Here is a 27,392-nt window from a genome sequence, read left to right as displayed (position 1 = left end):
CTAAATTTTTCATTGGTTTAAATGACTTCCCATTCCCATGGGGGTTTGATTAGCCAGGGTCCATTGTATTTCAAGGGGAAAACACCTTGTCACTGTGTCTGTGTGTGTGTCAAAGCAGTTAGGTATGTGACATTTGTGAATATGCTCTAGAGAGACATATCCTGAGGAGCAGGCTGTATATCTGCCTCCTCATTTCTGCATGACTGAACTGCATCACCGCTGTGAGAGGTTAAAGTTTATGGAAATGATGAGGCCAAGCTGTGCAGGTCTCTCTGTAGCTTAACTCTCCAAACCAGGCAGCACTAAAACAACAGGCTATTAACTGTGATCCCAAGCAGTGACAAACAATCAGATATCTCATATTTTCCAAAAAACGTGCCTACCCGTGTGCACTCTGGAAAACACAGGCAAAATTTCCCAATACTAGCAGGCTAGTAACTAACAATAGGCATGTTCCTTGTTGTTCAGTGACAGTGTTAGGTCTTTTATTAGATGTGAATGTGACATGGGCTAGCTGGATACTGTTAGCGATGACAGCGATGCGCTCACAGTACACAGCACCCCAAAGAACGAGTCGCTGCTGTGACAGACGCCCTTCAGTGGCTAACGACGCAACGTTGGCACAAAGCACACACTCATAGCAGTGAGCAGGAATTGGTGGGCCGGATAGCCTGGGTAGGTGAGCAATGTTCGTGACAGCCATTTTGCTTATGTTTATATGTCTGTGACTATGTCATTTAACCGAGTTGTGAATTTATAATAATCTTTATAATTTGATAATAACCAGCTAAATATAGGAAACTAAAGTTACTTCATGTAGCAAGCAAAACACATGAAACATCACACAAAACACATTAAAACACAGCAATAAAAGAATTAAAGTGCTAAGCATACAGTAAAATGGTAAAACCCACAGCCTAAACAGAATCAAACTGAAATCAGATGAAAACATGGAAGGTGGGGTGATAAAAGTATGTTTTAAGCTTAGATTTAAAAGAGGTCACTGACTCAGTGTTTCCTCAGCCAGAGGGGTCCTGAGCCTCAGGGCCATTATTTCAAAAGCTCTGTCCCTCTTAGTTTTCAGCCAACAGTCTGGAACAGAAACAAAACTCCTGCCAGAGGATCTCAAAGCGCAAGGAGGTTGTAATGGGATAAAAGATCTGAAATATAGTGTGGAGTCATACCATTTGGTGCTTTGTAAGCAATTAGGTCGCTTCTAAAACATACTGGAAGCCAGTGTAATGACGCTAAAACCAGGGTGATGTGTTCAAACCTGTTTACTCTGAATAAAAACTTGGCAGCTGAATCCTGTACTGTGTGTAAATGTTCTACAGTTTATTTTTATTTAGGAATGTAAAAAGGCTGTCGTAGTAATCCAGGCATGATGAGATTAAAGATAGTAAAATCATTTCTGTATCTTTGAAACTTAATGAGGGTTGAATTCTGGCAATAGTCCTCAGTTGAAAAAAGCATGCTTGTACAAGTTGGGTAAGTAAGGTGCTGCTTAAAGCTTAAGTTACAGTCAAACAAGATGCCAAGATTTCTAGTGACAGAAGTATTGTATTCAGACAGGTATCCAGTAGGTGGCAGAATTTGAACAATTTAGTTGCTGGAGCAAATAACAAGAATTTCTGTCTTTGTTTTCTTTGAGTTCAACTGAAGAAATTTTTTTGACATGCAGCTTCTTACATCTACAAGATGCTCTTTCAAAGAACCCATGCACTGAGGTTGGTATGCTTTACAGGGACAGAAATCTGTGTGTTGCAAGCATAACAGTGGAAGAAAACAACATGTCTACATGTAATTTTACCGTACAGGAACATATACAATGAGAATAAAATTGCACTGCCTTTCATGTTCGCGAAATTGACCCTTGAGGTAACCCATGTATTTGTTTGACTGAAAAAAAAAACCTTAAAGAGCTTGTGGAAAGCTGGCCAATAAGCATCGTGGGCCAGTCAAAGTCAGGCAGTGAACGTTCACGTGTTTGGAGGAGTGGCTTTGGAGGGAGGGGGATTTCTCAGTTGTATACTTTCAAAATCTAGCTTGCTTCACCAACTCCAGCTTTAACCGGTGCTTCTTCACTGCAGACATTTCGACATAACAGAGAAAGTGCAGCTACACTGAACAGCATGATGACTGCTTAGGGGAGGTCCTGGTATTGTGCATTCCAGCTAACTGAAAAGGCTTAATGAAATCATTAGTGTTATTAATTAACAAATTTGAATTTCCCGCAGAGGGATTAATAAAGTGCCTTATTAATTCCACCTGTGCTTTTCTTGCTGTAAGTAAAAATGTCTGCTGTGAAAAAGATCTATTTAAACACCCTGTACACCCACACATTTTTTTTTATTAGGTCTAGCTAATTAGTAAGGTAGTGTTAAGAATGATAAAGGTGTAACACACTAGCATTCAGACAGATGTCAGTCAAGCACAGCCTAAGGTCACAGTTCTAAGGACCTTGACATATTACGTCAATGTTCGGCTGTCGGACAGCATCAGGTCATCGGTGAACGTTCCTGCACTAGTAGCCCTGCACTAGTCTGCACTTCTTTGTGGCTTTCCAACTGGTTGAGAGTACTGAATCGAAAGCAGAAAGAAATCACTGTCATTGACTATTACTATTACTATTCAGCTCAGTGCACAAGAAGCGATGTGGGAGCGAGGAAATCAGGCAAACGACTCAAAGAAATCACGAGGGCACACACAGAATTCTCTCTTTCGCCTTTTTACTGATCAGTCCAATACAAGAATATTTTCACTGAAATTGCCAGAGTGGTGAGTGAGAATGGTGTAAAAATGGTAATCAAATGCTGCTTTATCAGCAACAGTTGTTAACAGCAGTCTGTATCTTTGCAATCTAACTCTTCCTGGATTCAATTTTATAATGATAAATACAGACTACTGCCCCCTGCTGGCAGGGAGAATTACCTCCTCTCATGCAGGCCAAGAACGTAGCTTGGTAGTTTTGGTGTGTTCAAGTGCAACTTTTTAGTTCAGACACAACACTCATTTCTCACATTTCACACCACTAGTTCTTTGATGAAAAAAAAAAAACAAAAAACATTTTCATTGGCTACATGCAAAAAAGATTTCCATCTACAGAGATGGATTCCTAGAGGCACACCTTATGGATATGGGGATGTTTTGTAAGATGAAAATGAATGAAAATTTTTCGCTGTTGTTTGTTATTATTTTCCTCCAAAAAAACAAAATATTTCAGATCTCTATTACTTTAGCAATAACAATTAATCTTCATTTTGTTTGGACTTGGAAGTGTTATTAATCATTTTAGAGACTTCTTTGCAAAAGATGGTGGGAAAGCACAGCCATGAGGGCATCAAAAGGGAAAGCACCCAACAGTTATTAGTGAGGATATGCTGAGCGGGAAAACAGCCCCAGGTGTCGTAGGAAGTCTGAGAGGCTATTCAAACATCTGACACAACCTCCCTTCCTCATCAACTCCCAGCTGAGGGATGACATGTATGGGGCATGATAGACAGAGGAGGCAAACACTCAGTGGGAGTCAGAGAGGGTATGCAAGGAAAAAAAGAGGCAACTATCGTTGGTGTGCAGACAGCTCATCAGTGCCCACCCTCAGCCAACCTTTAATTACACTGGCATTCAGTCCATCATGCAGGCAGAACATTCATTCCAGTATCAGTCATCACACCGGACAGGAACTTCACCATGCTACTGTGGAGTCACAGCACGTAGTCCTGTTGATCATTCAGTCTGTATAGGTCCAAATTTAATTTCATTTACAGTGGCTAAAAACATGCTGTTATTATCAGACCATGAATTGTGCATGAAAGAGCAGGCTAGTTTCGAGAGGTGATTGCCCTCTCAGAGAAGTCCTTACAGAAGAGAAGGTCACTGTAGTGTTGTATCCACATATCCTCAACTACTAAAAAAGGGGAAGGGAACTACTGGGTTTTTTTTTATTATTATTTCTTTTTTAATTTCTTTCTTTTTTAGTCAATTGCTCATTTTGTGTACTCAGCAGAGAGAGATGTTAAAAAAGAGAATATTTGATAGATAAAAAGTCATAATCCTAAATATAAGGCCCTGAAGAATTTTCTGGGGTACACAATAATTATTCCCATAGGGATTATGATAACTATAATGTTCAAATTTCTATTATTTCCTCTCATGCATTTAAATCGACACAACCTAATGTGAGAAAAACTGAGATGCTATCTAATTGGAATTTCACAGCAGTGCCAACAGTGAATGAATTAACAAAGCAAAGGGATGCGATGCCTTTTGGGTTTCTAACCTTTAGCACAAGTCGAAGCCCGAGAGCCTCGTCTGGTTACATAAGACAATGGGAATTGGAGTTTGGTTGAGATGGAGTTTGAATATTTCACAAAGGGAAACTGCTCATCTGTGACCCTAATGCTCAAAGGTTGCTTCTGGTATTATCAGGCACAGACACATGGGGCTCATTCAAATCCAAGCATACAGAACGCTGACGAGGCACTGCCACAGCACTTTGCATTCTTCTGCTATCACTGATATGACACATATGGAAAGAGTTTGGAATAAAATCGCCTTCATGATGGAGCTAGATATGAAATCAGAAAAAAAAACTGTTTTTCCATGTTGTTGTGTGAAACCAGAAAATGACAAATTGTAGTCTCCATAAGCACAGGCTGTAAATGTGTCAAATAATAATTTAACAACAGAGGTGAAATACTTTGGGGGAAAGTTGACTTAGTATTCAACACACTCTTCACACCATAAGGAAAGCAGCAGATAAATTTGTCCTCGGGCGCAGGCTCAAAATGAAACTATATGCTATATATCGAAGGTCGAGCTGTCACATCTCTATTATACAACCCAAACATGGAGCCAAAACACTGCAGCAAAATGTCATTCCTCTAATATTTTACTTTGCCTGGGGCTGAAAATTTACTATCTATTAATCTGTGTTTATAATCATATGTGACACAGTGAATCAATATTCCCAGTGCTCACAGAACATTAGGCCTGAAAGGCTGCTTCAAGGCTGCTGTGATCCACTGCCTCTGGATGCTGTCTGTGGGCTCCCTTTAAGAGCACAACAGCAGCCTGCCCTGAGGAAACATGAGCAAAAAAAGTCTCTTCAGGGACACATCCATTACATAGATGAGGAGGAATTGCTTGGAGAAGATGAGTGTCCAGGGTTACTAGTGTTGTGTTTGGTGCTGTTCAGCAGAGCAGTCTTTAGTTTTGTTGAATCTCTCTTGCTCTAATGATGGGAAAAGGACAAAACGAAGGGAGGATTTTAAAAACAAAATAGTGGTTTATGCTGAGAGGCACTCACAGAGCCGGGGAAGTTCTGCTCATGGTTGGAAAATACATTCTGTGATGATGTACATTTTTCCATGCCATTTACAAGAGTTTGCTATCCTCTTATTATCCCAGGATGTATTTGCAGTTTTATGGTTAATGTTGCAAAGTTTTTTTAAAGTACAGTTTGATGGCAATTCTGGATTTTTTTCATTAATTCGATGAGGTTTAGTGATTTGTTGGTTATTTAATTAAGCTTTTTCATCCGATTACTTTATTTATAAGGAACTGTAAGAAAATGATTGAGGTGATAAGGGACTGAACTTTATTTCTATTTACAATTAAACATTTTGCAGATGATCTTGTCCAAATAAAGAAAGGCCTCTCTGAGGGTTATTTTTTAACTTTCTTTTTGAGTCCAAAACTTGAACAGCCTCCCCTTAATATCTGAATGGAACATCTAATGTGAGTCACCAATATTAATAAATATTAATAAAACCCTGCTACAGACACAGACCTACATATGGCAAAGTGCACCTTTATAAACAGTGGAACAAATAAAAGTTGTCTTTCTGGTGTTATTATGTGTTATGGAACTATTAACTATTATAATGCCTGACATAAATCATCAATTTAAACAACTGCTCAGACTACACTACCTTCTGCTCTTTTATGAAGTCCCTTAACAGACCCTCAGTTGAGTTTGAAAAACATATCACAATATACACTATATGGCCTAAAGTCAGTGGACACCCCACTAGTTATTTAGATTAGGTGTTTCAGTCACCTCCATTGCCAACAGGTGCACAAAATCCAGCACATAGCCATGAATTCTCCACAGACACACATTTAGAATTTGGATTGAACCTTAAATATCGCAGTGACTTTGTGGTGCTGTCATAGGATGCCAATTTTGCCACAAATCAGTTTGTGTCTTTTTTATTGCTGCAACAGAAGGGAGTGTGAAGTGTGAAGGGAGTGGGAGTTTAGAGTGGACAACGAGCTCAGCTCAGTGTGATGTTCAGATATCAGCCGCCTTTTATCCACAGTGATTACATATACAATAACAGAGGCTTTAATCCACATCATAGACCCTAATTAAGTTCCATTGAAATTAAATTCTGACTGAGAAAAAAAATTTAATGATGAATAGAACAAAACTTCACTCTGACATGTGAACTGAAAGAGAGCACTGCTACGAAGGCATATAATTTTTGCTCGGTATTCAGTGTAAGTAGACAGGAACACACACTGAATGAATATCATTTGAATCACTAATTCAGTATTGCATGCCACACCTGCCCAAAACAATATCAACATTGCAGTGTTCAGCCCTGTGATTACACTGAGCAATGTTGTTATGCTGCAACCAAAACAGCTGAAGGGCTCAGGAGGGCAGAAACTACCTTGGCTGATTATTCATAACAATACCATCAGGAAAACAAGGTTATGGGATGATGCCTAACCTTGGAGTCACAATGGGTTGATGTAGTTGCACATCATCCCATTTGACTGGTACAGTGATCCATGCCGGCTGATGAATAACCACATTGGGGCTGACTCGCCAAACTGGAATAGTGAGGGACTAGAGCTTAGCGATAAGCAATCTGTGTACAACTATAAAAACATCGCATCATCCTTTATGCTGGCTACCTTATAGATGTAGACATTGGACAGATGTAGGACAGCAGATCAAGCATTTATAATCATTATGACTGTAGCTCAACCAGTGAAAAATGTGCACTCCATTATGGCCTAGATAATAAATGTTTCTGTAACCCTGGAGGATTAGCTACTGACAGTGATTCACTTGTTAATCCAACACAGCCTCTTTGAAGAGCGCCATAGTGGACTCAAGGTGAAAGTGGAGCAGCCAGAGTCTGAAATGTGCCTGTCCTGCCACAGTCCTGGAGATTCATAACTTCACGTTATTATATAAGCCTCTAGATTTGGTTTTGTCGACCGACACAATGTAACTGAGACATCAAACTGTTTGAGTATAATACAAGATGTTTTCATAATATAGCACTTAAATAAGATATTTTCAAATGCATAAGCAGAGAGGTCACAGGAAAGTTAGATTAACATTACAATAAATGAAAGGGAAGAATCTAAAGGAGATGAAGTTTTTATATGCTATGTCTAAAATGTCTTAAATTCTATTGTAATTTGTGCCCAATGGACACAGATTTCCGAGTACTGTATTTGCATGTGCCCTGAGATACAGACAAAATCCCTCTCTGGTTGATACTGTGGGTCACAGTTGGTCATTGCAGGCCATCATCTGCCCTGTCATAACCCAGGGGCTTTGCTGGACCAGGAAAGCTAGATGAGGGCGGATTTAAAGTGAAGATTAAGCAGAAAAATCTGCCTGGAAGAAATCCAGCACTGACACAGCAACAACAAAACATTCCTCCAGCTTCTTGTGCCAGTGCCTTTCCTACCTTTTGTACAAGCATGCCAGGCTGGGCTCTTTAATATTGTCCAAGTGTGTAGGGACATTTGGAAAATTTGAGATGTTTTGCTGACCTCAATCCCCTTATGTGGTTGGGAATCAGTTTATGCTCTTGACATACATGCCAGTCCTGCCTCACCCATCGCTGCCTCTGCAAGATACAAGAGGGACCCTATTCTCTCTGGACAGCAAGACTGGGACAGAGGATGGGCTGGACATCATTTGTCTGACTCTAAAAGACAGCTAGAGGGGGAGTCCTCAGGGTTAGAACTGAGTCCTGGCTGCAAATGGTTGAGAAGACATAGCTCTGCTTAGGTATTTAAAACTGGCCAATCATTACCCTCTTCTGTCTTCACAACCAAAAGCTGAATTAAGAGTTTGTTTCTGATGTAAACAAGAGCTTGTGAGGGAAGAGGAATAATAGCTCCAAAAACATCACCTAAATGAAAGATTGAAGGGTTCCAGAGGGACAGCAGGACCTCTTCTCCAGGGGAAACTGTCGCTACTCATCAAGCCGAATAATACAACACAGTACCGCAGCCCTTGGAGTCAGTGGTGGGCGTACATAGATTTTCTATTGGGGCTGCTACAGTGTAATAGCTATAGCAGTATGTGAGCCATAGTTTGAAATGCTGACCAACAGAGAAGCTGGGTCAATGTGTGAATAATAGAACTAAGACTATCATGTTCACTGGGCCCAGACAAGCCAGCTACCAATGGAAGGATGGGAATCAGCCATGCAGGAACCCTCACTGTTAGCTCTTCTACCAGCTAACACACTGGCTTCAGACAGACTTGAACATCATCTGCAATGTACAACAACTCAATACAGCAACAACTCAAACCTAGCAACTATATATCTCGTATAAAAGTAGTTTGATTTTAAAAAGGTGATGTTGCAGTGGGACACATCTTGCTCTTGTTACAAATAGCGCTTGCCTGTTGGAGTTCCCACTACTGTCCATTATGGTTCCTAATTGCAGGAGAAAAGCAGAGAGAACACAAAAGCCATGCTGTGCTCCTGGCATCCAGCATAATATGAAAAAAGTAACAAATGCTCTCCTGCTTTCTTGGAGCCAAAAACAAAGTATACAGCTTTTAGTCAAAATCTGTTCTCCTGCTTTAATGTTCCACAGACTGGCAGCCACACAACGATCCTGGGAGTCGAGAAATGTGGAAAAATTAATTTGCAATAGACAAATTTACTAATCGATCTGCAATCTCTGAGACACGCACATTTTCCTATGAAAAAAAGAATTAATCAAGTAAATACCTTCAAAAATGAAAGCATAAAATAACTGCACAAGCCATAGCTGTCCACATATTTGCCTGAATTCAACTGAATTGAACAGCTGACCCTAAGATACACTGACCTCCACAAAGTGCATCTAGAGAGATTATGAAGTTCTGAAAGTTAACAAGACCACAGTTTTACTGTGGAGAAAACAAGGGTTAATTTTGTGCATCTGTGAAACGTAGCTCTACTCTCCGATGGTTTAGTCAGAAAGGACGAGTACAGCAGGTCAGAACAAATACATTACTCACATTCAGATGAAGACTGTACCATCCTAGTTATTCACTTTTCTACTCTTAATTCTGTGCACCACCTCTTCCTTTTTGCAAGAGGAGGGACAGTATCCTGAGTGTGAAGGCTGATCTGCAGGGCGAGACCCAAACTGCCTCTAGACCAGGCATGTCAAACCGGTCCACAGGAGGTGTGGCTGCAGGTTTTCTTTCCAACCAAGTAGCAGCACACCAGACTTGACTCATTTAATCAACTGATCTCCGTCTTCAGACAGTTGATTGGTCAAACGGTGTGCTCTTGGTTGGTTGGCACAAAAACCTGCAGCCACACTGGCCCTCCTGTGGACCGGTTTGACACATGTGCTCTAGACTTTCATAGGATCATTAAAAAAAAAAACTCTTTAAAGGCTTCTTAGTTAGTTAATTGATGACAACATGCTGCATATCCATGATAAGCAACGGATGGAGAAAATATATCACTTGTATTTGCAAACTACACCAGTGTCATAGTGTCTTTGGAATGATTTGTCTCTTGTTAGAGTTCAGTTTAGCACTGCAGTGAATTGAACCTGGTCAGAAACAAGGTCACTTTTAGAAAAACTGAGATTAGAGCAGAAATCCTTGCCACCACCGGTGGTTACTCATGTGACCTCACTAGAATTATGTAATACGCTTTGATAGAGAAAGTACGTTTGAGTGTGAAAAATACAAATAGTAAAGTCACTATGTTATCCTCAGAGGAAGAAATATCACACAGAATTACATCCCTCTGCTGAAGTGATGAATTACCCATTGTGGTGGCGAGTTTTACAGTAATGGAGAGAAATTCAGCGAATGAAAAATGATCCAGTAAGCTATCCATGACTTCTACTCACAGCTAGTGTTACAGTATATTCTAAAGTCTTTAAGGTCATTGCCTTCCTCTTGCAATACCTTGCAGTTGTATAAGCACCTGAATCAGCTTTTTGCTCAGCAGTGTGCACCACGTCTCACGTCTCAGCACAAGTCCAATCAGGAGACGGGAGCTGACCACTTACTGCTCTCCTACCGCACCGGAGAGCAGTAAAGAGATGTGTTCTGTCAATGCTTCAGCTTACATGAGACTGTAATTAGTGGAATAGCAGTGGAAGTGCCAATTAGCATCTCAGTTAAGTTATTACTTAACCACAGCACTTCATGCACGTCATATACCACAAACTGGGTCTCTCTTCTCACAATGCGCACTTCATGCATCTACCAATTACTTCAGATTTTCATAAACGCAGCTGCAATATTAACGCTATTTATAACGGTGGCCTCAATTCAGGGTCATAGATTATGCTGAAATAAATAATGTTTAAGTTATTTCCTCTGCTAACATTGCCCCCTTCATTTTTAGAAAAACTGTAGTATGTCAGATGTTCTGCTTTCTTTTGAGACTGAAGTACCTGATTCAAAATGCTGACTGCGACTAATCTGTGGGACAAAATTTTAAATTGTAAAGCTCAGTTATCACACAATGACTATCCTCACGCATACATTAACACTCTTTTACAGCTGAGGCTGAAGCAACCATGTCATACATTAGTGATTCACTAGAGAAGACTTCATAGTGAATCTAAACCTGAACCTACTTCTTTTCAGTGTACTATAAGCTTTTATAGCACTTATCAATGAACAGCTAAGGAGGATGAAATTTATTCTTCCTACATCAGCTTTTGTCACGTCATCTGTTAACCCAGTCCACCTGTCCGCTGATGTACATTCTCACAAAGAAGTTCACCTACCCTCATGAGCACTTTATAAGAGACTTTATGTGTACTGATTACCTGTAAATGGCTCAGCTTTCTACTCTGTGACCATCATCCCATATCAATCCTAATCCAGCTAGTTTTTTCAGTATTACCAACTTTGTTGTCTAGCAGAAATGGAGGAATGATATGTGGATTCAAGATGAAAAAAGGCAGCTGCAGGACAGGAGAGTATTGACATTTTCACTGGATGTCTTCTTCATCATCTTCATACCCCCACCCTCTTCAGCCTCTTTTACCATTGTTAAATGTAGATTTTTTAATGCTACATTTTCTGTTCGGCTTATATGGTGGGTTTGTTTGCTGGCCCGGATTTGCATGTGTTTTGCTATTTATTTATTGTGACACACAATTTGGAATAAAACCTACTAAAATGTCTTGCTGTATCGGCCTACTTCCCTATTTATCTCTCTCTATACAGAAAGCACCATGACAAAAACAAGGATGTAGAGCTCACTGGGATGACAACATTTGAAATAATCCTAACATCGGTCCCTCCATCTTCAGCGGCTTTCTTTTTTTATGGTTTCACATGTGTTTATGTTGGGATGTTTATCACACCTGTTGGGCCAGATAACTTGCACTTTCAAGTAATTCCCAAAATACCTCTGCCTACATTTAGCCTGGACAGAAGTCTCATCAACCAGAATAAGCGAAAACATCTGTGGGGATGTGCAAGGCCTTTATATCTGCTGTCATCCTTTTATTTACTGTAACTGAATGGTACAAAGTTTGTTGTTGGCATTCTCACAGTATTTCCTCAGCCAACTGTACTGGCCAAAACAATATAGATTTATTATTATCAAAGTACTGAATAGAGTCCTTAGCATGCTAGCAGTCTTATTCTTGAGCACCTTATCATTACGTTTTACTGTCCTAGATTCAGAGTTTAAGAGATACCCATGAGCTACACATTATACAGCAGCTGGTTTCTTTCTTACACATCCCACAGTAAATATTCAGAAAACTGTGGGTCTCTTACAAAGTACTGACCACATCATCAGTAGGATCAAATGGCATCTACAAGGGAACATGTGTTTCATGTTAGCTCATATAATTTAGCTGATAACATTGTGGAAACAGAAATCTCATTAGGGAGAGCAGCCAGTTTGGAAAATTAAGCTGACCTTCGCCAGCAGCAGTAGAATTTGAGGAGAAAAGCAATATACATACTCAGCATAGGCCATTCATGAAAGATAAAATGTGAAAAAAAAAATAAATAAATAAACTGAAGTAGCTTAATGTGAAACTTTTATGTCCAAGTTGAAAGTACTTTTGTCTGATGAAACTATGTCTCAGTGGAGGACAACATAGTTTCCCTGGCAGCTGTCAGGACAACGATCTGATGTAAGCTGGTGTTGAAGATTTCTTCTCAAAAACCAGATAAATCTTTTTGTTTTTTTCTTTGGCAGGGCAAATGGGGCAGCAGGAAAAATGTACATTTTTTAACACTTGTAAGATTAGGAATATGGTCTGTAAGAGTCATTGTGGTGTTGTATCATCCTCATGTCTTAGTATGATGAGTTTACAAACAAATTCTTCATCCTCACTCACACTGTTTGCTTCCCTGCACTCCTGCTGTCGGCTGCAATGGTATTTGCTGGTAGGAAGCAGGAGAAGTAGGCAACAGTCCAAAAAGCTCCTCCACCTGTCCAGGAAGCTGACCTTGTGTCTGATTCTGGATATACAGTACATACAGATGCCTCCTGGCTTCGTGGTCCACTGTGTGATTGATGTTGTCTCATTAACTGTCGGAGCTGAACCTGCTGACAGCAACACAGGTGCACTTTTTCTCCATATGTCAGTGTGTACACTCTTTATCCGCCCTGCCTCTTCATATGCTGCCACCAACACTGCAGTTGTGATGAGAGCCCAGTAGCTAATCTTCTTCCCTCACTGTCCTCTTCTCTTGCATAACCCTTCATCAATCAACCACTTCTCCAAGTTTAAAACCCCCAAATCCCTCAACTCATCTACTTCGTACTCTCTTATGATTTTTTTTTCCTCATGATTGTTAAGATTCTTCTCCGGTCCCTGTACTGTAACTCCTGCAGTGATAGATATTCTCCCTTGCTTCCTCTGTCTCCCACTGTTTCTCTCTCCGTCTTAAATGCCCCTTCGCCAACCCCCACCCCACCAGTTCTGCGTCACTGATCACCATTCGTTCGATCCACCGAGGCTTCGTCCTAGGAGAGTAACTGCAGCAATAAGAGTGGAGCATTCTGCAGGCCAGCTTACAACAGATAGCCATAAAGTCAGGAAGACTTAAAAATTGTCAAACAGTGGGAGCAGAAAGAAAGTAAGAAAACCTATAAGAGAAAAAAAAAAAAAAAAAAAAACGAAACATTTTAGATCAGGAGACACCAGTGACTGTTCACTGAGACTGCAGAGTATCAGCATGGCAGAGTCATGATTGTCAAATCAGAATCACTGAAAAACAAGGTTTTCTGCTCTTGTGTCTCCTTGAGACACTGCACTCTCAATGGACAGAGCTGGTTTGACTGGAGACCTTCACTAATTCCCTCTTTCTCTGCACTGTTGTCTGGTTAATTAAAGAACAGTCAGCTCAGATACTTGAGGCACCATTTTGTTTCCTGTTTGCACCGTATTTCTGCAGGCAGACCTCCCAAGACACTCCTGAGCATCTGGCCAATCTTGTACAATAACCATTATTTCACTTTGAAGAGCCAAGGAAAGTTGCTATTTCAACACCCAAGATCAATTTACCATGAAAGTTACAGTGTGAGATTTGTGTGGGGCAAAGTATGCTTACTCTTGTGTGGAGCAGAAGATTACTTTAGAATTTACAGACAGGAAAATGTTTTCTGAACTGCCTAAAGGCAATGGCGAAACTTATATCTCACTGAAAATATGAAATGTAATTTTATGGGTCAGTGCTGCCTCTGTCTCAGCACAAGTTAGTGTATCACTGGTTGAGGACAGTCCTGGTTTTGTTGCAGTCTGGGTTGTATTTTGGAGTTTTTAACCATTAATTCGCTATGGTATGATAACATTTTACCGACAAGTTTCTGTACACTGGAAGCCGCTCGATTTAGCCTTTACTTTATGCTCAAAAAAGAAACATTCAAAAACAAGAGCCCTCCTTTACAAGTATGCCAAAAAAAATTTAAAAATAAAATCACCAGAAAAACTCACATTTACACAAACACAAAAAGAGACAGTAAAAAAAAAGTGCATGAAAGTATTAGAATGTGAGAAAAGAGTCAGCCAAAATCATCATCACTAAAACATATACAACTATAGTAAAGCTCATCATGCTGTCAATGACTTCAATGAAACTGCCTGAAGACAAGTCATCTGCTCCAAACTGGGTCACAGCCAAGATTTTAGAAAAACTCACAGTCATGAGACCAAGAAATACATAACAGTATATTGTTCTTACTATTCTTCTTACATGTTACATTCATCTAAATGTTAGATTTGATTTTCTCTAAATTAAATGGCCAAAAAAATACAAATTGAAAAAGAATTGACTTTATCTTAACAGGCATTTGACTTAAATGGCACCACATTCCTCAGTATTGACTTTCAAACTACCAGAGTTTAACCAACCAAATCACCAACTTGTGTGTAATTGCGGAATGTAACCTTCTCTTCAGGTCATTAAAGCCCCTAAGAGACAACACCAAGGACATGTCCTTTGTGATCTCAATGATAGCTATGGCCCTGACTGCAAATTATTGAGGGAGATGGAGCAGCATATCTGAAAGCAAACCCCTTATTTACTGTGGGAACCTGTAGCTGAAACTGGTCAACAGAATGGCTTTATAAGCTCCAAGTGTGCTTGTGAAACGTAAAGATAATTAAAATGTTTTCTATGGAAGACCTTTGTCAATAAACAAGGCAAGATCTATAGAAGCTAAGTATGTACTGAAGCTGCAACTAACAAATATTTTCACTCTCATTGATTCTGTTAATTAAATGTTATTATCAAATGATTGTTTTATTTAAGAAATTAACATTTGACATAAATATCCGGTTTTGTCTGGCCAACAGTTGAAAAACTGTTGAGAGGGAAAGAAAAAAGAGACAAAATAAGCAAATCCTCATGTTTGGCATTTTTGCTACATTACAAAACTTAAGTGATTAATTAATGTGCATGTTAATTTTCTGTTAATTAATTAATAGTTTCAGCTCTTCTATGTGTAACCCCAAATTATGGAAGATGATGAAATTCTTTTATGCCACGTAGAGTCAGTTTCATCGGGTACAGTTGTACTGATGCTCATTTAACAGGTCACGATTTAATGTGAAGAGCATCAAAAATAATTGCATAAAACAGTTTCTTGACTGACAGCAACTGGAATCTTCAGAACAAGCAACTGGAGAGAAAATAACATCCATTGTTGTTGCTTAGCATTCCTTCCCATCAGGGTTGCTAAGTAACAGTTGTGCCGACAACCTCTGGCTTAAACTTTAATCCTCTCTTTATAAAGAAATTTTTGAGGAACATCAGAGGAAGTAGAGGCTCTGAATAATACATTGTGATTATTGCAGTTGATGAACAGTGTGTAAGGGAATTCACCAAATGATTGATGTGAGGTATGAAAAGTCTCCCAGATATCTCACAGTCGCCAAACACAGCTCTCAACACACTCCAGCCGGAGCCCTCAACTGCTGCCCTGGTTGCTAAACTGAAACTTTCACAGATCACACGTAGCTTTTGTAATATTTACTTTGCTTTCCGCCTTTTGCAAGGAATAGACTCATAACAAGCTGGCCAAGAGATAACACTGTTGAGAATATTTTTTAAAAATGGACAACCGCAGAGTTTCCTGTTGTGTTTCACTGTGGACGTGGCCTTAACAGACCTAAGTCTTAATATCAGGGCTTAATTTGTGTCGAAACAGGATCCAGGACCTTAGATTGGAACTGGCAACACTTTTGTCACCATCAAAATCTTTAGGCCTAAATACGTTTTGTGTAATATTTTCTGCCATTTGTAATGTCATTCTTTTAACTCCCAATGAAGTTACATTTTAATAGCTTGTGTGCCGATTTTGGACGCATTAAAATTCAAATTTTTTAGATTTTAAGAAAGAGAAAGAGAGAGCAGTCTGGGCTCCATGTGGGATAAGGACTATAACTGTAAATTTTGGCATTGAAAACATGAAATGAATGAAGTGAATCACTGGCATTGAAACATTTGTATTTGAGTTGTGTTGGCACTGTTGAAAATATATGGCGTTGAAAAGGCAAAGACATTTAAAAAATATTTCATTTTCCTTATATTAATTTTTTGTGTATTTATGTGTTGTATGTTTGTCAATGTCAATTTTCTGATTTTGTTTCTTCATGTCTCTCTGTCAGTTTCAACTTTCTGTCAACAACAGAGTGGCCACTGAGTGAATGCTGAGTTTTGTGTGCAATTTGCATTGGGATCACCCCACCACCACACCCCGTCCCGGCTCCCTCACCCCTCCAGGGTGACAATCCACCAGCAGAAGGGAAATGACAGCAAAAGGACAATCAACGAGAAAGAGAGACAGAGAGAGAGAGCTACAAACTGTGCCTCACCCTGCCTACTTCTCCCCCCTCAGCTTGCCAGGACTGAGCCCTCTCTGTGTTGCAGGACCTCCACATGTACAAACAAAGCACCGCTTAATAACTAACTGCACTGATCACTATACCTGTCAGGATCAAGGCAGCTCATCGTATTGGCAGTAAGCAGTGTACCTACCTGTAATAAAAGTAAAATGTGCTTACACAGCTATTAACATAAATATAAACCATTGTTGAAGACAGAGTGGAACACTGAAAACGTAAGTATCAAGTGAGAGGTTTGCCTGTCTGTTTGGGTTGCAGGCACAACAATATAAGTAAATAACTTCATCTTTCAGTGGAACTCTGGTACATCTTATAGATCTCTAGACTGTTTAATAGAATACCAAGATAAAACAGGGCATCATTAATACATATACAACCACTTCTACAGATGATCTGGACTAATTTAAAAAAGGTAAAACCGATTCTGCTTAAGGTCCTCAAGCGAGTCTCTCCAACACCTACGTGCTCTGAAATAACGAACTCAGTGGGCGGTTGGCCTTTCTTAAATTAACCATCCTTCATCTTCATGGTCCTGGCCTAGAAATGTCAGAGCGGCTGGCTGCTGTTGGATCAACACTTGAGCTAAAAAGGCTAATTTAGTGCTTAAGAATGTCATGAAATGGAAAAGCCAGAAAATCCATACAAGACTAATATTTAAACAGATTTAGCAAGCTAATTATAACAGGGCAACAGTGCTGACAGAATCCAAACAATAGATAGTGTAAGTTTAGCTAATTGCTGGTTTTCACTATCAAGAAGCTGATGGATCCACAGAAGTACGAGGCAAAACGAGGGAACCAAAGCCTCAAAAGCCTCCTCATTCATTGTGTCAGAGTGTTGTATTAGTACACTGAGCACAACCACAGAAGGACTCACACCCACCCTCCTACATGAGGATGGGTGTGAGCCCTGTGACTCAAACCTAATTAATTTAAAACATATTGTCCAATAACGTGCATTTGCCCATTCACACACACACGCACACACACACACACACAAAGGCATTGTCCCTTAGAATGGAAGAGAGGCCTTTGGTATCAGATGTCCATATATTGCTGATCACAAGGTTAAATTTTAACATAGTATGTCTATATAAATGCATATCTCATTACAAGGCTGTAGAGACACAACCTCATCAATCAAAAGTTACTGCACTGCAGCTGACACTCAGAGAGGTCAGAGGTGGACAGCAGCTGGTGCATGTTGGGCGTTGCTGCATTTCTGATCCTGGTATAAAGAGTAATACATTGCTGCCGTACCTTCATTCCTCTCTGGGCAGTGCAGTTCCCATGGAATACAACTGGGCCGCAGCATCTTCTCAGCCCTCAACATGAAGGAAAAATCCATATTTGTCTTTGGTCCTTTGCATTCTCTCTTTCTGTACGTTCCCACTGTTGCTGCAGCATCCACTTACTGTTTTGAAAATCCCAGATGAGGGATCAAACACAGATTACCACCAGGATCAGTCCGCACCCTCACTTTATTTCCATCCCCCACCTACCCTCTTTATCAACTATTGTAAAGCTTACCCAGTGATGCCCAACCCCTTTCCTGCTCTACCAGCAATGCCAGTAGGACAGATGGGACATTCCTGTACATGCCAGAGACACTGATAACTGCTGGCTTACAGTCATTCCTAAACCGGGACCTTCACCCTCCAGCTGTGTAATCAGACAGTTAAAGTAGACTGTATTAGAAAACTAATACCTTACAGTGACACAGAGACATATGTAAGACCCGAGACAATCTTGGTGTAATCCTTTGATATCAGCAGTATTAAAGGATTGCATCCACTCCACTTGGATGCATACAGTATGGCAGCAACAATGTCTCCACTGTCTCTAATGCCATGAGAACATCTGAGCATGAAAATGAGACATTCTTGCAGTTACAGTCAGAGAAATCAAATGACGTCAATATGCTGTCTCCCTTGAGAGTCCTTAACCAGCACCAAGTGCAGAAATCAGATAAGTTGACACAAGATGTGCTGAAACACTGCAGACACTGTCTGTGTTTACAGCACAGACACACTTTGCAGTTGTAATAATTATTGTTTTGTTCTGTATATCTTAGGTGGATATTTTTTTTCCTTTTAAAATGACAATTCAACTGCTTTCACCACTTACACATTAACTGGCATTTCAGCGGCATTCATCTCTTTCTTTTGATGTCATGCGTCTACTCTTTTCACTGCCTCCACCTTTGAACAGCAACAACAACAAAAAATTTCTCAGCCCACAACTTCCACTGTTTGTTCACAAATTACTCAAACTGCTTTCGAGGCTTACAGTTCAGTTGACACTTCAGCGACACCTTCTTTTAGTTCATACACCTGGAATGGCACTCTACTTCACCTGACACTTCCAACTCGCTCTATCAGGTTCGCTCCAACTAACGTTTCAGCTCCTTGCAGCAATTTCGCTTCAAGTGGTACTTCAAGTCTGTGCTCCCAAGCATGACAGCATCAGTTGTTTCTGCAAGTGCCCCAAAATGACATCACTTTGCATTGAAATGCTGAAGCCCTCCTGAGGCTGTATTAATTATGATAAGAGCAAAGGAATATGTCAGGTGAGGATGTTACAGCGAGTCTATGTGTGAATGAGATGAATGGATGGTCAACAAACCATCAAACAAGGGACTGTTGTTTGTTCCACTGTTTCAAACGACAGTTAATGTTGAATTGTTTTTTTAAACCAAGACCATTCCCTTAATCATGATTTTTCCCTCAACCTAGTAAAGCCTAAACCAAAATGTTGTTACGAAACAGCAGTTTTCAGCAGTGATTTGTCATGGACTGACATCATCAGATCAGAAAACAGTTTTGCTTTTTTCTAGAGGGTATGGACAAACGACCTTCTTTATTGTTTTAATTTGTTGCTTCACTCAGCACTAACACTTAAATTAACTCTCCAGCTTCTTTCACCTGCAACATGTGCCATGTCAACTTCTTCCACTAATTTTATTCGAATTGTCAATTCAACTTTAACTTCTGTCAGTATTTTTACAATGTGTCATTTGTAAAATGTAGCCTTTTGAAGTTATTATACACGTGGGTTCAAATAAGAAAAACAAGCGACACTTGAGCATGCAAAAAACTTGGTTATCTACGAATGTAAACACATTTTTGAAACAAGCAGACAGAGATCCAAACAATGAGGCTCTAGGTTTGTAGCAAGCCACTTAGACAACCACGTAACCACAGTTCCTGTCAGCTACATGAGGAAGGACAGGAGCCCCGTCTGGAAGAGAGAACCAATTAGTCCTCTCTCTCTCTCTTTCTCTCCTTTTCAATGGCTTGTCACCTGACAGTCTGCTCATCCACGGCCTGATGGAAGAGCCTCTCCAGCCTCTCATTCAAACTAATTAGGGTCTGGAGGTGTATTACCACACACTCATTACCTGTCTCTCACAGTGCTTTGGTGCTATTCACATTGCAGCTCATTGGCCTGTTGAAAGTCACAGTTTTACACTTTCATATCATCTTGTCTGTTCTGTATCATCTCCATTTACAGGTGCCTTACGCTTCCCTCTCTTTATTTGTCCCCTTCTTTTTCTCTCTTAGCTACAGAGTGAATTATGACCAAAAATATCCTCCCATCAGCAGACCCACAGAGAATAGCATCTGTGCCTGTGAATGATCATTAATCAGAGTGGGCATATGTTAGAGTTTAAGTTATAGTGAGCGCAAAGACGAGAGAAATTAAAGACAAGCGTGTTCATGAGCCCATGAAAATTAGAAATATGAAAATGCCCTACAGGGCCAAATGAAAACAACACAGAGACGTCAAAATATCCATAAACGCACGAGCACTGACAAATGGTTCGCTTCGCAACATTTCCCCACTCTGCTGGCACACAGAACAATCAAACCAAACAGTCTGATGTTGAAGTACAAAGGGCTGAACTCATGTCACAGGCAGAGTGTGTATATGGTCCTGTTGTTCAAACAGTTTATCCATGTGAGATGGATGACATATCTGGAACGATTCAAATTCCCACATTCACTCTTGCAAAACACCCTACAAAACCGTGTAACCATAAACCTCTCAGAAATGAGCAGTAACTTCAGAGCACATTTTGACTCAGCAGAGGGATGGTTGGATTTCCCCACATGACTGTAGTGGTGCTGGGCAAAGCAAAAAAAGAGCAATTATTCCACTGCAACAGCTTAAGGAGAACAGTTTCACTTTTAGAAGAGCACCTTATGAACATTTCCCATTCAGGAGAAGTCATAATCACCTACATATTGCTGTAAGTCTATAAAGGGAAATTGGCCTTCATAATTATTGCACAGCTCTCCAGCTCCAGGTACTCGCATACCTTTTCATTTATTCATAAAGGTAGCGCAGCGCTGTAAGTGGAACCCATTGAAATCCCTACTGGGCTCGTGTTAACTTGTTGAAAGGTCACAACACGACTAATAAGGAAAAGTTGCATCGATTAACAGGAATTAATGGTCACTCGAGCTAAACAGTGCATACCAGGACCTCTAATTGAGTCCAGATGGACCAGTCGGTGAGTCCGTTCAGCAGAACAGGGAGAGAGAGAGCCTGTAGAGGGCCCCACTGGTCCTGCTGGTCCTGAATTTTAACTTATTTAATTTATCTTGCTCAACTGTTAACATCATAGTGTAACCATGAGCTGTGAGCCTGCAGCAGATACAGTTACAACTATTTTGTCAGGGTCCTTTCCCTTTCCCTACTCAGGGATGGATTCACCCTGTGAAAAGTCTGCTTTTTGACAACTGTGTGAATATTTCTCACCTAGTGAATGGTGGTGGAAAGTCACAAATTACAATATTGAGGTACGTACTTTTTTTTCTGCTACGTAATACTTGTACTCCACAACATTCTAGAGTGAAAATGTTGTACCTTTTACTCCATGGTGATTGTTTCAACACCAGTAGTTACTAATTAGTTTGAAATGTTACATACAAAACTTAAGATCATGTTATGGATTAAAGTACCCAAAAGTACATGAAGCTGCATAGTATATAGTATGTATAGTTCTACATGTATAATCCCTTGACTGGGGCTCATGTGACAGTGTATGCATGTAGAAAATGAACACCGAGACCGCACTCTCTGAAACTAATAACAGCAGGGGTCTGACCACCACCTCGGCTCCTTTCTGTCCCTCTCTAGAGCAGCACTTGTGTTCAACACACCTGTAAATTACACCCGCAGCCCAGTCAGCCTCCCCTTTCTGCCATTCCTCCCCCTCTGCACTAATAACACCATAATGATGCCACTGTTGGTACAGTGCTGCTTTATGGACTGACCTCAAAATCAATTCAGCAGAGGGTCTATTCACACAGGGTCTATTAATGGAGCTAGGTCTGAAACTTCTCCTCTCCTCTCCTCTCCTCTCCTCTCCTCTCCTCTCCTCATGACCCCAAATGTTTATCTCCTTGCTTCACCTCTTCAAGTTGTTGCTTTACCGTGGACAGTAAATTACACACACCCAGTTCTTCTTAATCAGACCAGCCTTTTGAAAGAGCAGTGGATGTTCTGCAGCCCTGTGGCACACATTAACCTCATATAGAGAAAGCAACAGAGCCTGTCTCAGGTGACACAAAATATTCAGTGCCTCGCTTACACTAGACCCATAGGTAAACTTGACTCAGTAAAACTCACAGGTATGACAGGTGCCTTCTACTCTCCCACAGCAGATACATTTGATGGTTCAACTATGTAATACTGTGAAATAAGCTGCTTTGGTTTTGCTCTGATTGGCGTCTCGTGCATATGATTTGGAAATAAAAATGGTTTGTTGCAGGGATGGAACAGAGGAATACTTGGGGGTTTGGGAGCACATTCCTGGACAGCGAGAGTAGCCAAGTCTCTTGCTGAGGTTAATTAAGGGAGTCTGTGGGAAACCCCTGAATGTGAAACCCCCTCCAAAAAACCACACCACTTCAAGTAATGGCGGCCATGTTGAATGGAATTCATTGTTTGGCGGCCAGAACGGAAGATTCCATCACTTACATCCAGTCGTCTGAGTTGTCATCCTAACTATGAGAGGGCCAGTACCAGAGGTAATAATACCAGACAAAAGTGCATGGATGACAGAGGTTAAACCCACCAGTTTTACATGTCAAACTAGGCACAACAAATACTCAGGTAATCTCAGCTTGGTCTCACTAACTAACTTTTTTATGAAAGACCTTCGTTACAAACTGGGACCACATGCTTAGGACATATGTGCAGGGCTGGACTAACCTGCTAAAATTCCAGCCTAAGTTGTTTCACTCTAATTTTATTAAACACAAATTTATTGAGAAATAAGTAAAATAACATCGACAGAAAATAATAAATAAATATAATTAAGAAGAAGACGAAATCTTAAAAACTGATTTGATGTAGTCAACAAGAAGTGTTTCTTGACATTAGACATTCATCATTTCATCATTTACTGTGTCAGTATTACCAAAGCATGAGCAATCGCTTTGACAATGAGTTATGAGTTATTTCAAAAAAACACCCATGAAGTGTGTGTTGCCTGCTTTGCCCAGTTAGTAATCCAGTTTTACATACATATTTACCAGGCATCCAGAGCTTTTTCTATACTAACAAGTCAAAGTATCATGCACCAATCGCTGTGTCCAAACATGAACTATTTAAAAATCTGTTTTTAAGTGTTGATGATGTTCACATTGTGAGCAGTGAAAAGTAGCAACACAGCCTGAAATACAGAACAGTGTCAGAGAGAAGAAAGCATATCAATTTACAAAGCCAACTGGCCAAAACATACACTATAAAAATGATCATCTGTCTGCACTGCAAATGCACACTTTCGCTACTCTGATGACAAAACACATATTTTTGAATAAAAGACGAAATGAAAAGGAAAAGAACTTCAGACTCAAAATATCAAACATTAGGAGTGAGCCATCACATGAGAATCAATAAAGTGAATCACTGCAGTGTGGAGCCACACAGATTAATTTGTCTTATTGCTATGCATGAAAACTGAAATAATGTAAATACAAATGATGAGCCTAACCCTGCAGAAGCCTGCTGGGAATGTGAACGCAGTTTTTCTATATTGTTGGTTTAATCTATTAGTCATAATTGGAAGCAAATACCATAAAGCTAGAGAGAAATGCTGAATAGAATAAAAGGCATTCTCATTTCCATCTGCATAATTCTGTATCAAATGACCCATGGTAATTCATTGATAGCCTATGCATAGATGTATAGTCAATTTAGAATTATAGTTCCATTGGCTTAAATTGACTTTATTTTTGGTGCGTTTGTTTTTATTGAGGAAGCAGATGCACCCTAATTTCACACAAAGACACAATGAGAGTAATTAATCTGTGCGTACTGTCTGATTAACATGTGGTACATAATCAGATCCTTTTACGTGGAAAACTGAGGTTGAAAATAGTTGTTTTTATATAAAGAGAAAGCAATCTCTCTGACCATTGATCTGACAGCATGCAAGCTGCGAGCAAATTTAAGAGGCCCAGTGATAAAGATGCGTCTTTAAACTGACTCCTCTCCAACAGAAATGCACAAACATGCTTCTAACAATACACGTACATAAGCTTTGAAAAAAGTCACCCCATCTCTGGGGATACTGATGTCGCACATACTGCCTGACAACAAATAAATTTACAGGAATGCATATACTCAGCCTTCTAAACAGAGCCACAGTGTGTCTGTGCGTCTAAATGCCTGAGCACACAGGGCACAGTAATTGGTGACCTGATAAATATTTGTGAAGAACCTCCTCAGCAGGAGAAAACAGAGCGGCATGCTTTCAGCACTAATGCCTTCAGCCTGCAGACCAAAAATAATGCAGGGAAAGAGCCCACTAACATGCTCTAACATCAACATTTCATGGGGGCTGGAGAGTGACGATCAGCAGAAACATTAAAAAATAGTGTTGCTGCTTTGTAAAAACTAATTAAGGGCTTGTACCACAAAAGAACAGGATAAAGTAAAACATAAAAAAATGACAACAAATGAATGCAAATAATAAAGAAGTTGGTGCTACTGCCTTTGGTTTTTGGTTGAACTAGCTTTAACAGACAGACAGAACCGGCTCAAGTTTAGTCACATCCTGTCCAACCTTAATGCCATGCTTTGTAAGGAGTGTGTAATCTCATTTGTGAAGTTCATGTTCTCCCTAATGACGAATTCAAACGCTGAATTGATTCATTTTAGAGTAATTGGAAATAACCCGAGCAGCGGTGCTCAGTGGAATGCTACTGGAAGGTAAACAGCGAGGTGTGCTGCAGTGAAGCCATCTGTCGTTCTCTGGGAGAGGCAGAGTGGAGGCGGAAAGTCAACCACCACTGCAACACGCAGACGAAATATTCTGACAAGAGTAGCAACTTATTGTTATTAATTAATCTATTTTGCTGTTGTTGCTGTTGCAATCTGTAATTGTTTACTCTCCAAAATTTCCAAAAAAAGTAAAACATTTTCCCAAAGCACAAAGTGGTGCCTTGAAATTGCTTATTTAGTACGGCTAATGAAGGATAAGGACGCTGAAAACTTTGTTTTACATTGTTGTTTGGCAGTCACATCATTATTCAATAGTTGTAAGCAACAACACATGCCGCATTTAACAATCGTTTTAATCTGCCCATTATTTTTTCAATAACTCGTTTGTGGGTTAAGAAAACAGTAAAAATACCCATCATGATGTTACAAAATCCCAGGTGACACATTTAAATTGCATGTTTTGTCCAACCATCAGTCCAAACCCAAAACCCAGTTGAAGGTTTACATTCACAGATGCTATAAACTCTAATTTGGGCCTTTTTTGTTTTGAAACATAACTTAAACAGTCAGTTGCTCATTAATTTGTCATTTGCTCAGCATTTTGACTCTAAATCCGACCTAGATTTGTGTGACGAATCAAAGGCTGGCAAATGAATTAGCAGGCGTATAAAACAACATCCTGACTTACTGTACTGTGTATGCATCTACTGTGTTTGGATTCAATTACAAATTGTTGTCTGCAGAGGACTTGTGTGAAAGTTTGACCTCCAAGTCCTCCAGTATGTCCTGAAAAATGAAACAGTAAAGTACTTCTGAAAGAATATCCGGATGTTCGGGATGTCTTCAGCTCGTCAGTCTTGTAAGAGACCTGCGTGAAGCAGATGATTCGTGGAAGAGGCAAAGTGTTCTGCTTATCCTCCGCTCTGCTGGAATGTCATGCTTTGCGTCCTCTGCATACGGAGCTCGGGGGGGTCTGCACTTCCTCAAAACTCATTTTCCTCCATGCCTAGTCCATTCTCTTCTGGGAATGGATTTAAACTGCAGCCAAGGCAACAATATGTACCAGCAGCAATAAAAAAGTCTCCGCTGCTAAAGCAATGAGGCATTTTAATAGGATGAGCTGAGGACTGTTGAGGAAGCAACCAGGCTCCCTCTTCCTCACTGTCTGTCTCTCTGACTCGCTTTCTGAGCATCGCAATTGTTTGAAGTTTGGACTCAATGGAGATTTGAATGATTTAAAGTGAAAATGAAGGATTAGATGTGTAGAGTGTAGGCACCGGGGAGGCGGTGGAGTTGGGCCTTTAAAAGTCTGATCATTATCGGCACCTCCTGTTGTGAAGCAGGCACCACAACACCCAGGTAACAGCCAAGGCACACTCCACTTGGGAGAATTGTATTATACACTCTGTCAGAGCTCATTCTTTTGTCTCACCACCGACTTACAGAGATTTTTTTTTTTTTTCACACAAGAGCCCAGTGTGTCATTAATGGAGACATATATCTTCCTCACACGAGTCTGCTGTTTCAGGCTTCAGTCAGACACCCTATCATCAGACCTCCACAAGGAAATCCTCCAAAGTGTGCTGCTTGGTGTAGGTTTCCCACTCCTGGACCAACAGTCTGATCCTCTCCAGATGCAAATGATGCAGACAGAACCTCCAATGTGTCCATAAAACACAACCAGGAAGCAATCCTTCACACAATTCATAACATTAACCCTCCATATGGTGACGATAAACACAAGATACCCACCGAAGAAATGCAGAGTTCCCTGCAGTCCATTTCCTTTTCTGATGGGAAAAAAACAATAGAGTACTTTGCTGCGTGCAAAGTTATGATGAGGGGCCCATGTGAAGGAAATGGGGGAGAAAGGACTTTTGAGAAGGAGCAATAACAGTGAGGAACATCGTCATTAGTCAATTCTCCTCTCTACTCTCAGTCAATAAAAGCCAGTCTCATAATGTGCTTTAACCCGAGCCATGACCTAGACACAGGAAATCCATATTTAAATGCCATCTTCATCGAAAATAATCAGGGAAGCAAAGACTCGTTTTGAAGGAGTGGGAAGGAAATGGTTAAACAAACATTTTGGTTTCCATGAATCTAATGAGCATACAGAGACACAGTGTCATACCAGGAAGCAATTCAGTGCTTAGTGTCACGGTTAAAATACTCCTCAGTTCTCCTTGAATTGTCTTTCACTGTCTGACTTGCACTGTGAAGTTTCATTCAGATAAAGCCCGCCTGGAAAATTTAAGTGCAGAGGAATGTCTGTTTGAGATGTATCCTGTCTTCAAGTTGGCATCGTTGTTGCAGCTCCCTTTCCCAGTTCTGCTCCACTGACTGACTGCTGCCCTCCTACCCGCCTTTTGTGGGGCTCGTTCTCTCTTAGGTGGCCATTTGCATCAGGGGCCGCATGGTGATGGCACTGCAGCCATCTGCCACCCAAACTGAAGGAGTGCCATCACCAGCTGGCATCCAGGGCAGCACTTCTGTCACCTCTGCCAATAGACTCAAGACACACAGGGGTCAGCTCTCATCTGT

General features: G+C 40.4%; 1 protein-coding gene across 4 annotated transcripts in view; it reads right to left on the bottom strand.

Moving 5' to 3' along the window:
• The window catches only part of kaznb (kazrin, periplakin interacting protein b), an 83,721-nt gene that overhangs the window by 29,338 nt on the left and 26,991 nt on the right, over positions 1 to 27,392 (bottom strand). The gene's annotated exons all lie outside the window — the stretch shown is intronic.

Source organism: Scatophagus argus, chromosome 3 (assembly GCF_020382885.2).
Source record: "Scatophagus argus isolate fScaArg1 chromosome 3, fScaArg1.pri, whole genome shotgun sequence".
In the NCBI taxonomy this organism is placed as follows: Eukaryota; Metazoa; Chordata; class Actinopteri; family Scatophagidae; genus Scatophagus; species Scatophagus argus.
This window is presented reverse-complemented; position numbering and strand designations above follow the sequence as displayed.